Here is a 9,454-nt window from a genome sequence, read left to right as displayed (position 1 = left end):
TTTGGACCTTATCAAATTTAATCAGATCTTTATTCCTGCCCATTTCTCATGCATCCAACATGTTGATTACAAGAATTGATGTTGTTTGCTTACCATCGAATCAACCCAGACCTTAATATGTGCTCTTGATAGGAGATGATCAACGATATTTGCTTCACCTGTGACCGGTCATAATGTTTTGGCTTATCAGTGCTTTTACAAACCAGAGTTGTTTAGAGAAACTCTTTTTCTTCATTGTTCAGGATATTGCAGTGTCAGCAGTCGCCACAGTCAGTCAGCTTCTGAGCGCAGGTCATGGGATGTACTTTTCCGTCAACCAAACTGCAATAAATGAGTAACAAAACAATTCACACTCACTGCACTGACACTGACATACAGAACCATCTCAACCAAATTCATAAGCACTTTCTTTTTGACCTGCTAGTCTGACTTTTTAATTGTGTTTGTTTAGACTAACACAGACTCTACAGAAACTCTCTCTGCGTGAGGAGTCAAATCCATTGCTGGTGCAACCGAACATGGCAGTGCTGTCACTGAAGGGGCAAACTCCAATCCGACAAGTGCAATTAACCTCTTTTAAAGGCAAGTTTGAAGCTTTAATATACAACAGAACTCTCAAGAAAAAAGGTGCATTCACGACATGTCAAAATGACAAGATTCTGACTTGTTAAAACTGTTCATGACCTTGTAGAACTCGCAATTGCAGTTCTACAAGGGTCCAACTTGTACCACCAGGCCACTGCAGATTAATTTTGCCATTAATAGTGTTACCATAGAGATGCGTAATTACAAATCTAAGGACATGAACAGCTCTGAGTAGAACGTCACATGTTGTGGACTTGACCTGGTGTGAATGCAGCAAAAGAGGAAGAGTCATGATGCAGTGTTTTTATTTATGTACACTGCTGGTCAAAAATGTTGAATATTTTAGAAATGTTTATGTTTTCATAAGAAGTCTCTTATGACTGCTGCTAAGGATGCCATTTGCCCCAGGAGCCTCTGAAAATATTTCAGTGGTACCGCTGTTTTGTGCTTGAACAGGTTTTGTGAAAGACGTCCTGTCATGGGGATTGAGTCCAACTTCACACAGAGAAAAGAGATGCTCTGCACCGGGGAGAGCTTGCTCTTTTCCCAGTTGACCCGAAGTCCCAGTCGGGTAGGTGCTTGAGGATCTAGTCCCTGTGCGCAAACAACAACTCTCACGAGTGGGCTAGGATTAGATACTGTACCATGGAGGGAGTTCAGTTTGCGAATACCCACTTACTTTAACGGTGCAGGGGCAGCTTCTGCGACTTTCGTGAGACGCGAGGAGACAGGGACAACCCGAAAGGGAAGACTTTGTACTGGTATGCCCCTCCGTCTAAGGCGAACTGTAGAAATGGTCTGTGCCACGCAATGATAGAGACATTGAGACAAGTACACGTCCTTCAGGTCTATCGGCACAAACCAATCTTGGAGTCTGAAACATGAGAGCGTGTGTTTTTGTGTGAGCATTTTCAATGGGAGCTTGTACAGGGCCCGAGTCAGAACTCGCAGATCTAAGATTGGTCTCAACCCACCCCCTTTCTTGGGTTAGATGAAGTAAGGACTGTAAAACCATTCTTCTCGGCTGGTGGGACAAACTCTATCATGTCCTTTGCTAAGAGGACAGTGATCTCCACCCGAATGACAGCAGCGTTCTCGCCTCGTACAGAGGTAGAAGGAACGGCGCTGAATCTGTGTGTGCGCCTGAAGAAAAGAACAGCCGAACCGGACTGTTCTGATGAGCCAGCATGACGGGCTGGAAAGCGCTAGCCAGTGCGTCCAGACTCTTTACTAGCGATACCAATGGAACCGCATTTCATATGAGGCGGGTTGCGAGGGGGAACAGTGGTTGCCACGTCGGGAGGTTTTGCATCCCTTGGCACTCGTGGTGAATGGTGTGTAAAAACACCTACTTTGCTCACAGAATCCGCTGTCGAGGGGGCTGCGCCTTGTTGATTGTCTCACACTTACCTTTACTCTCTTGCAACAAATTGCGGGGAGGCCAAGTGTTCTGTTCGTATCCATCAAGGTTCTGGTGGGAGTATTCGATGTCTGGCCATCGTAAAAAAAAAACAAGGGCCATGAACACCGTGTGTGTGTGTGTGTGTGTAACCCAGCGAAAGAGAAAATTGCTATTTTTCTGACCATGTAAATGTCCCACCCCCCTCCCATGGGAGTGAGGCTCGCTCCAAGTCTGATGCTTGGATGCAGGCCAAGGAAGTCATGGCTGCCAACTCGATGTCAGCCACAGACTGAACTATGACACCCGAAGATGGAAGTTCAGACGAGTCAGAAGGCATAAGCCCGCCCTCTGATGCTGTGATTGATTACTCATCTTCCTCATGAGCCCAGATTAAGAAATTAAGCTCACCCGTGGACGAGCAGCCTAACTCATCCAGAAACTCGACTGGGGGACAAGAGTGTGCTGAAGAACAGGAACTATCTCGGCAGAAACTCTCCCAATGTAACCTCCAGATCGTCCTGGGCACCTGCCGCCAAAGCCTCGTACCCAGATGTAGAAGGACCAGGAGAGAAAGCAGCTGAGGAGACTCTATGCCTCTTAAAGAAGTACGAGAGTTGCGACTGCAACGTTCCCATGGGCATGCTCTCGTAGTGAGTGTATGACCTATCCATGAACGCCATTTCATCATCAGGGTTCGTACCCCTTTTCCAAGGTCAAAATCAAGCACTTTTCAAGCACTTTAAAGGTCCATTTTTAAGTTTTTTTTCCAGAACCTTACACCACCGTAAATTACATACCAATACATAGTTAAAATTATTATTTTGTGTTTTTATCACATTAAAAGAGATAATGCTATAAACAGCCAAAATTGTGTTTCGTAATAGCAGAAAGATCAGATATTTAAGCAAATCACAAATTTTATTTTTCAAAATGTATCACTGTCTAAGTAAATGATGCCTATAAATAATACTTTTCATTATATTAATGTCCAAATATTTCTTCCCAGATAATGTGATTTTCAGGCTGTAAAACTGAAGTAATTTCAAGGGCTGAAAATATATAGACAGGATTTGAACAGAAATATTTTACAGGCCTTGGTTTTGGGACACATTCTTGATATAGACAAGGTTTGAACAAAATCTGAGACAGTGTGGCAACCACCTGTAATTCCATTTTAACCCAGAAGACTCTGACAGTGCACAGGCACCTGCCTGATAAATAGCCTTGTGGCGAGCAGGACGAGGACGGTGGCGTGATTACCGATGAGCAAAACCTGCGCGACACACCGGTCTCGTATTTCTCACGGAGGAGCGGAAGCATAAAGGAGGAGCGACAACAATGAAGAGCGAGAGAGGACAGGCCTGAACTTGTGTTGTGTTTTGTTTTGTTTTATTGTGACAACAGTCGTCCGTGAGGGGCTGCTGTCTTCTACATTCGTTTTGTATTTGTTTTATTTGTATAATTAAAATGTGCTTGAATGTCCTCCTCCTTCCCATAACAATGAACCGCGTTACAAGCCTATATTAATTGAAAAAAAAAATATATATATTTCATTGCCAAGACATATATATTTATCTACTGGAATAGCGCAGTGTAAATATTGCATAAGGCCATCCTCAACCTTACAGTAGGCTACTTGTATGACACTCCATCTGACACGATTTCTGTTCAGCAATCAACGATTGTTGTTATGCACTGGGTTAACGTTTGTAGGTTTTAAGTCGTGGGTAGTTAACATTACAGTTACTGTGCTGTAACTTTGGCAATGTTCACTGCATATTCCACAAACGAACGTGCCATAACGGACATGCATTACTAACATTACATTATCACACCAAGTACTCCGTCACTAATGGCCCTTTCAGACAGGACTCGGAATGTGCTGCGTGATGAAACCCATTTATTTCAATGGCTTGTGCCGCGCGATGACGTTTTGTTGCTGCATCGACCAAAGCGGAGCGCAGCATTTGAAAGCTCGCGCAGATGCTGCGGACAAAGATAAAAATAGTTCAGCTTTTGCCGCTGCACTCTGTGACAATTACCCGCGCGGCCAATAAAAACGGGGCATCCAAACAAGCGCGGAAATCAAAATGAAAACTCCGCCTCCTTTTGCTCTGGCCAGCGTAGCGCAAATCGCTCTGTATCTGAAGGGCTACATTTTATTTCTCCATTCAATAAACAAACTATTCAGTCAGATAGGTATTTGTTGTAAAATAATTTAAAACAATTTCAGGCATTTTATCCAAAATTTAAGCACTTTTCAAACCTTGAAAACACAACATCAAAATTCAAGCATTTTCAATGATTTCAAGCACCCATACGAACCCTGCATCATGAGCGTGGTCCATACAGTGAAAACATCACTCGTGGCCGTCCAAGAGAGAGAGAAATCATCTGCACCCAGAAGGACACGCACGGAACGGTATCTTTTAAAAGAGGCGATCTGTCGTCCAGCTCTTTTAGAGGAATTCACTCTATTATTAAAGGAACACTCCACCGTTTTTTGAAATAGGGCTTATTCACCTTCTTTCCTACATTTAGATAGGTGGGCAAATGCATTTTTGTCTCAGTGCATGCATTGTTTTAGTTTGACATGGTCAGCGCTAGCTTTGCTTAGCACAATGAATGGATTCCTTTGTTGCCAGCTAGCATGTCCTGAGTAAAAGTGATAAAAAAAACAAGCAAAATAACCCCCACCTAATTATTTCTTGTGGCCTGCGTATTCACAACGAGTACAAATAGCGATGCAGATTAACACTAGGCGATTTAGGCAGATATTGACTTGGGACTATATTAGGCGGAAGCACAGGCGAAGCACTGCTACTTGGGCGCAGAGATATCACGCAGCACATGCAATCCTGTGACTTCCGTCAACATTCCATTTAAGGAAATTGCCTCTTTCAGAACGTCACTGATGTGAACTCCCTGCACTTATCTCTGCAAACGCTGAGAGAGACCAATGATGTTTGCTCTAGTTCCACATGACAATTTCATTGACCATTTCTGAATACATCAGAGGTGTTTGGGGCTCCCGAGAGTGACCCCTAGTATCTGTTTTTCAACACAACGTCAGAGAGGGAACTATCAGTACCTACAAGTTCAATTGCAGCACAAGCGAAAAATGTAGTTGTAAACTAGTTGTATACTCAAAGTTTAGTACTGTTACAATTAAAAGCATACTTTTATGCACTAAAAAAGTGGGTCAATTTAGTCCCAAGTAGTATTAAAATTGTACACTTACAAGTATAGTCCTAGTATATTGATATTATTATACTTATACATAAAGTAAAAATATACTTAAACTTTACTTATGTATACTGAATAAAACTGAATTATACTTTTTTTGTAAGGGTTTGGAATGTTAGAGTGCTCCTAACAGTCATGTTTCTCTTCATTTCTTCAGGGCAAAGTGATACTTTTTTACCTGACAGAATAAAACTGGATACAACACAGGCTGAGATTTCCAAAGATAACATTGACCTTCAAATGAAAGTCAATTTCAGTGAAGGTCTACTTTCCCTCTTGTTGTATTTTGTAATTATTCCACATGAAATTATTGGTTGAAAGTGATATTTTAACTATAATAACTTTGTCACTCTTTCTGTAGATTTTGATAAAGATGTTGGGTTTGTCCTCTATGATAGCGACCAGTTCTTTCAGACAAAAAGCTTTCAACCTTCTCTGGATACCAAGAGAAGAGTAATATCTGCTAACCTTCAAGAAAATCTTGGATTTGACCACATTGAGTTTGCAGTCACACCATCGGTGAGCAGCTAGTCCAACCTCACACTTCCTTCTGGGCACACTTAATAATAATGAAATGAGAAAAAACACATTCTCTCAGGCTTTTCACTCAAAAGGGAGTTTTGGTTCCCCCCTAAAGAACCTTTCAGTATATAGTTCTAAACCATTTTTTTTTTCTTAGTGTGACATTGACAGAGGTCGGCACAGGTATATTTTTCATGAATTAATACATTGTTGAACTTTCAGGTCGATTCCACACTAACCCTCAACGACTTTGCATGTGTGTTTTGGAGTTACACTAAAAATGACTGGAGTCCAGAAGGCTGCAACAAAACAAAGAACCCCTCAGGTCATGCAGTATGCAGCTGTCAACCGAAAAAAATTGAAAGTGCAAACTTTGCCATTCTGATGGTAAGATATATTTGTAAAAGGATGTAAACATCATTGATATTTGACTTTGACTAAAAAAAAAATAAAGGTGGTTTTCAGAGCAATGCCATAGAAGATACATATTTGCTTCACCAAATAACCTTAACTGAACAATTCTTAAAAGAACCATTTTTTTCTTAGTGTAAAGAACATTTTTAATAATCAGAAGAACCGTTCTCCACTATAAACCTTTTGTGCAATGGAAATGTTCCATGGAATGCAAATGAACCAAAGATGGCAATAAAGAACCTTTATTTTTAAGAGTGTAAAGTCTATGATGCTGTGAATTAAAGTCCGTTGCAACTATAATTTTAGTGTAATTTTCTGCAGACATTTGATATCAACTATCAGTATTCTGAAGCCTTGCATTGGATCAGCCTCACCGGCTGCGCTCTATCTGTACTGGGTCTGTCTGTCACAGCTGGGTACCAAATCAAAACCAGGTAAAGGCTTATAGTTTAAACTGTTAAGCATAGCCACAGCTATTTGAGTGGTGAAACTTTTTATAGCTTATATTCATTCACTTTGCCACAGGAAGTCAAGAGGAGGCAGTCCTACTCTGCTAGTTGTGAACATTTGCATGAGCATGACGGTTTTCTACCTTCTCTTCATCTTCGGCATAAACAACCCTGTCCAACATCGGAGTGTGGCAAAGTTGTTTGGTCAGAACATAGTTCCTGAGTCAGACCATCACAAGTACCCAGATGAGGGTCCCTGTACAGCATTTACAGCTCTGCTTCAGTACTTCCTGTTGGCCACGTTCACTTGGAACACTCTGTACGGCATTAATGTGTTCCTCCTCTTCAAAAACGTGTCTGGAACACCCCCATGGTTTCCAAAGGTCTCCTTGGCTATCGGATGGGGTAGGGGACATTGAACAAAACACTAATGTATTGTGTAGTTTGTTACTAACGTCTTGGTTTTCAGTATGGGTTAAAATGATATATGCGTAAATGTATCAACTGGTATAAATATTTACATTTTTAGTGCGGTTATGCTAGTGTTACCTGTGGCACTTTTCTGCTGCTGAATCATTAGCACCACAGCAAAATAAATCCTTTTTTTTTTTAAATGTCAAGAAAGCATTGCTTTCTGTTGAGTTTTCCTCACGAACTTTAATGAAAAATTTCTCCTCATTTACTCACCCTGATGTTGTTCCAATGCCGTATGCCCTTCATTCTTTTTGTGTCCACAAAAGGAGAATTAAAAACAAAATGTCCTGCTCATGCTCATCCATTCAATGGCAGTGAATAGCAACCAGCATCAAGCTTTTTAAAAAATATGCCAAAGCATCACAAAATGATCTCATGCGACTCATGCCATATATTCCAAGTGTTCTGGGTGTATACTATAGGGTTTGGAAAAAAACAACAACCAGAAACTTGCAGAAAAATCCCGACCTTAGCCATTGGTCTTCTGTGCACTACTGGGCGACGTGCGAGTTTGAGACTTCCCAGAGATATTTAACTTGGTTAAAATAGCACACAGATACTTTTTGGGGGGAATTTCTTGGCATTTCATGTTGCGTTTTTGTTAATCTTGATTTCTCAAAACTTTCATTCTGTGATACTTCTGGATATTTTTTAAAAGCTATATGCTGGTTGTTATTCACTGCCATTATATGGAAGACAGTGATGCGCGGGTCAATGTATAAACAAACCGCACCCGACCGACGTTTTCAACTAACCCGCCCGCAACTCGGACCGCAAAAAACGAAAAAGAAAATATTGTACCCGACCCGCTTCCTGACCCGCATTTTTTTTAAAGTAGCTATAATGCTCATCGTAGCGTCTTAATATAACTTAATATTCTAATTTTGTCAAGAATTATAAAAAATCGTCAATATAAGCTCATAATTTGTACTAAAATAGTCTAAATGTTTAGTTTTAAAAACAATTTTAAAAAGCTGGCTATGTCTATTTTGATGTTTCTGCGCAAGTTCAGCAGACAGTGAGGCTCGGGTTTGTTCCGATCAGAGCTCGTGAGCGGAGAGCGCATTTCTGAATATTCCGCTCCGCTCATGGTCGCTCGCTCAACCCAGATGGCCTGCTGGTTCGAAAATATGTGGAATAAGGGCTGCCTCCGACTATTTTTTTTTCTTGTCGACTAGTTGTTCATTTAAGCCATTCGTGGACAAATCGCCCCATTATATTAAATTAATTACTTAAAGGGACACTTCACCCATTTGCATTAAGCTTTGCATTGTTAGAAATCCAGTCATACTATTGAATGGTCATGCAACATTTTTTCATTTTCCCCCGAGACGAGAGAAATCTGTATTTACCTCTTTACACTTCCTCCTACAATGACGCAAAAATCGTCATTTTGCGTCATTGTAGGAGGAAGTGTAAGAGGGGGGGATTTCTGTTAAGACTACAAGCACTAGATCCACCCTTTCAGACCCGCCCATAGGGGGTTGGACCTAATGCGCTAACAGACCTATCACAGATCAGTGCGAGTGCGTTTGATTTCAACGGCAGAAACCTGCAGAAAACAGGGACGAAGAAAGCTGAGTAGTAGGGGTTACCATACTCTATTTCCCGGACATGTCCGGCCGTCGAGATCGACAAAAATGTCCGGGATTCAGCTTTTGCTTTCTGCGGTCGCCATCCATTGTTTACATGCTCACCTTTTGTTTCAATCTAACTGAATTCATTCCGATTGGTGAATCTGAATGTAATGTTTACATGAATTTAAACAAGTGATCGGTTGATTTGCGTTTTAACATTGCTAAGAAAATACCCGCACCTCCGTGAGAGATAGCCCATAAGACCGGTGCATCTCACAGGCGCGCTCATCAGTAATCACAGTAATACAGGGAGCAGGACGAGGCTAGCGCCGCGGGAGAAAGACGCGAGGCCGGTGGCCTGATCGGTTGAAAGACGCGAGGCCGGTGGCGTGATCGGTTGATGTGTGTTTTACCATTGCTAAGAAAATACCTGCTCCTCCGTGCGAGATACGAGAACAGTGCCTCACAGGTGTCGGTCGTCAGTAATCACGCCACCGGCCTCGCGCCGTTCACCCGCGCCCCTCAGCCTCGTCCTGCTCGCCACAGTAAACATGATGAACGGCAACTGTAGAACGCAAAAGCCGAATCCCGGACATTTTGGGCAAACTCGTCACGGAGACTCACTCGCAGCCTAGCATTGCCTTGATGGTTTTGTTTTCAACTGCGTGCGCTGTCTTACCGGTAGGCGTGGCTTGGGAGTGGCCTTGTAGGGCAGCGAAGCAAGTGCATTCTGGGAGTTGTTGTCTTTCATCCACATAAGCCAAAAATAGATTTTCTGTCTTTTC

This window comes from Scardinius erythrophthalmus (assembly GCF_964197995.2).
Source record: "Scardinius erythrophthalmus genome assembly, chromosome: 14".
NCBI classification, from domain to species: Eukaryota; Metazoa; Chordata; class Actinopteri; order Cypriniformes; family Leuciscidae; genus Scardinius; species Scardinius erythrophthalmus.
This window is presented reverse-complemented; position numbering follows the sequence as displayed.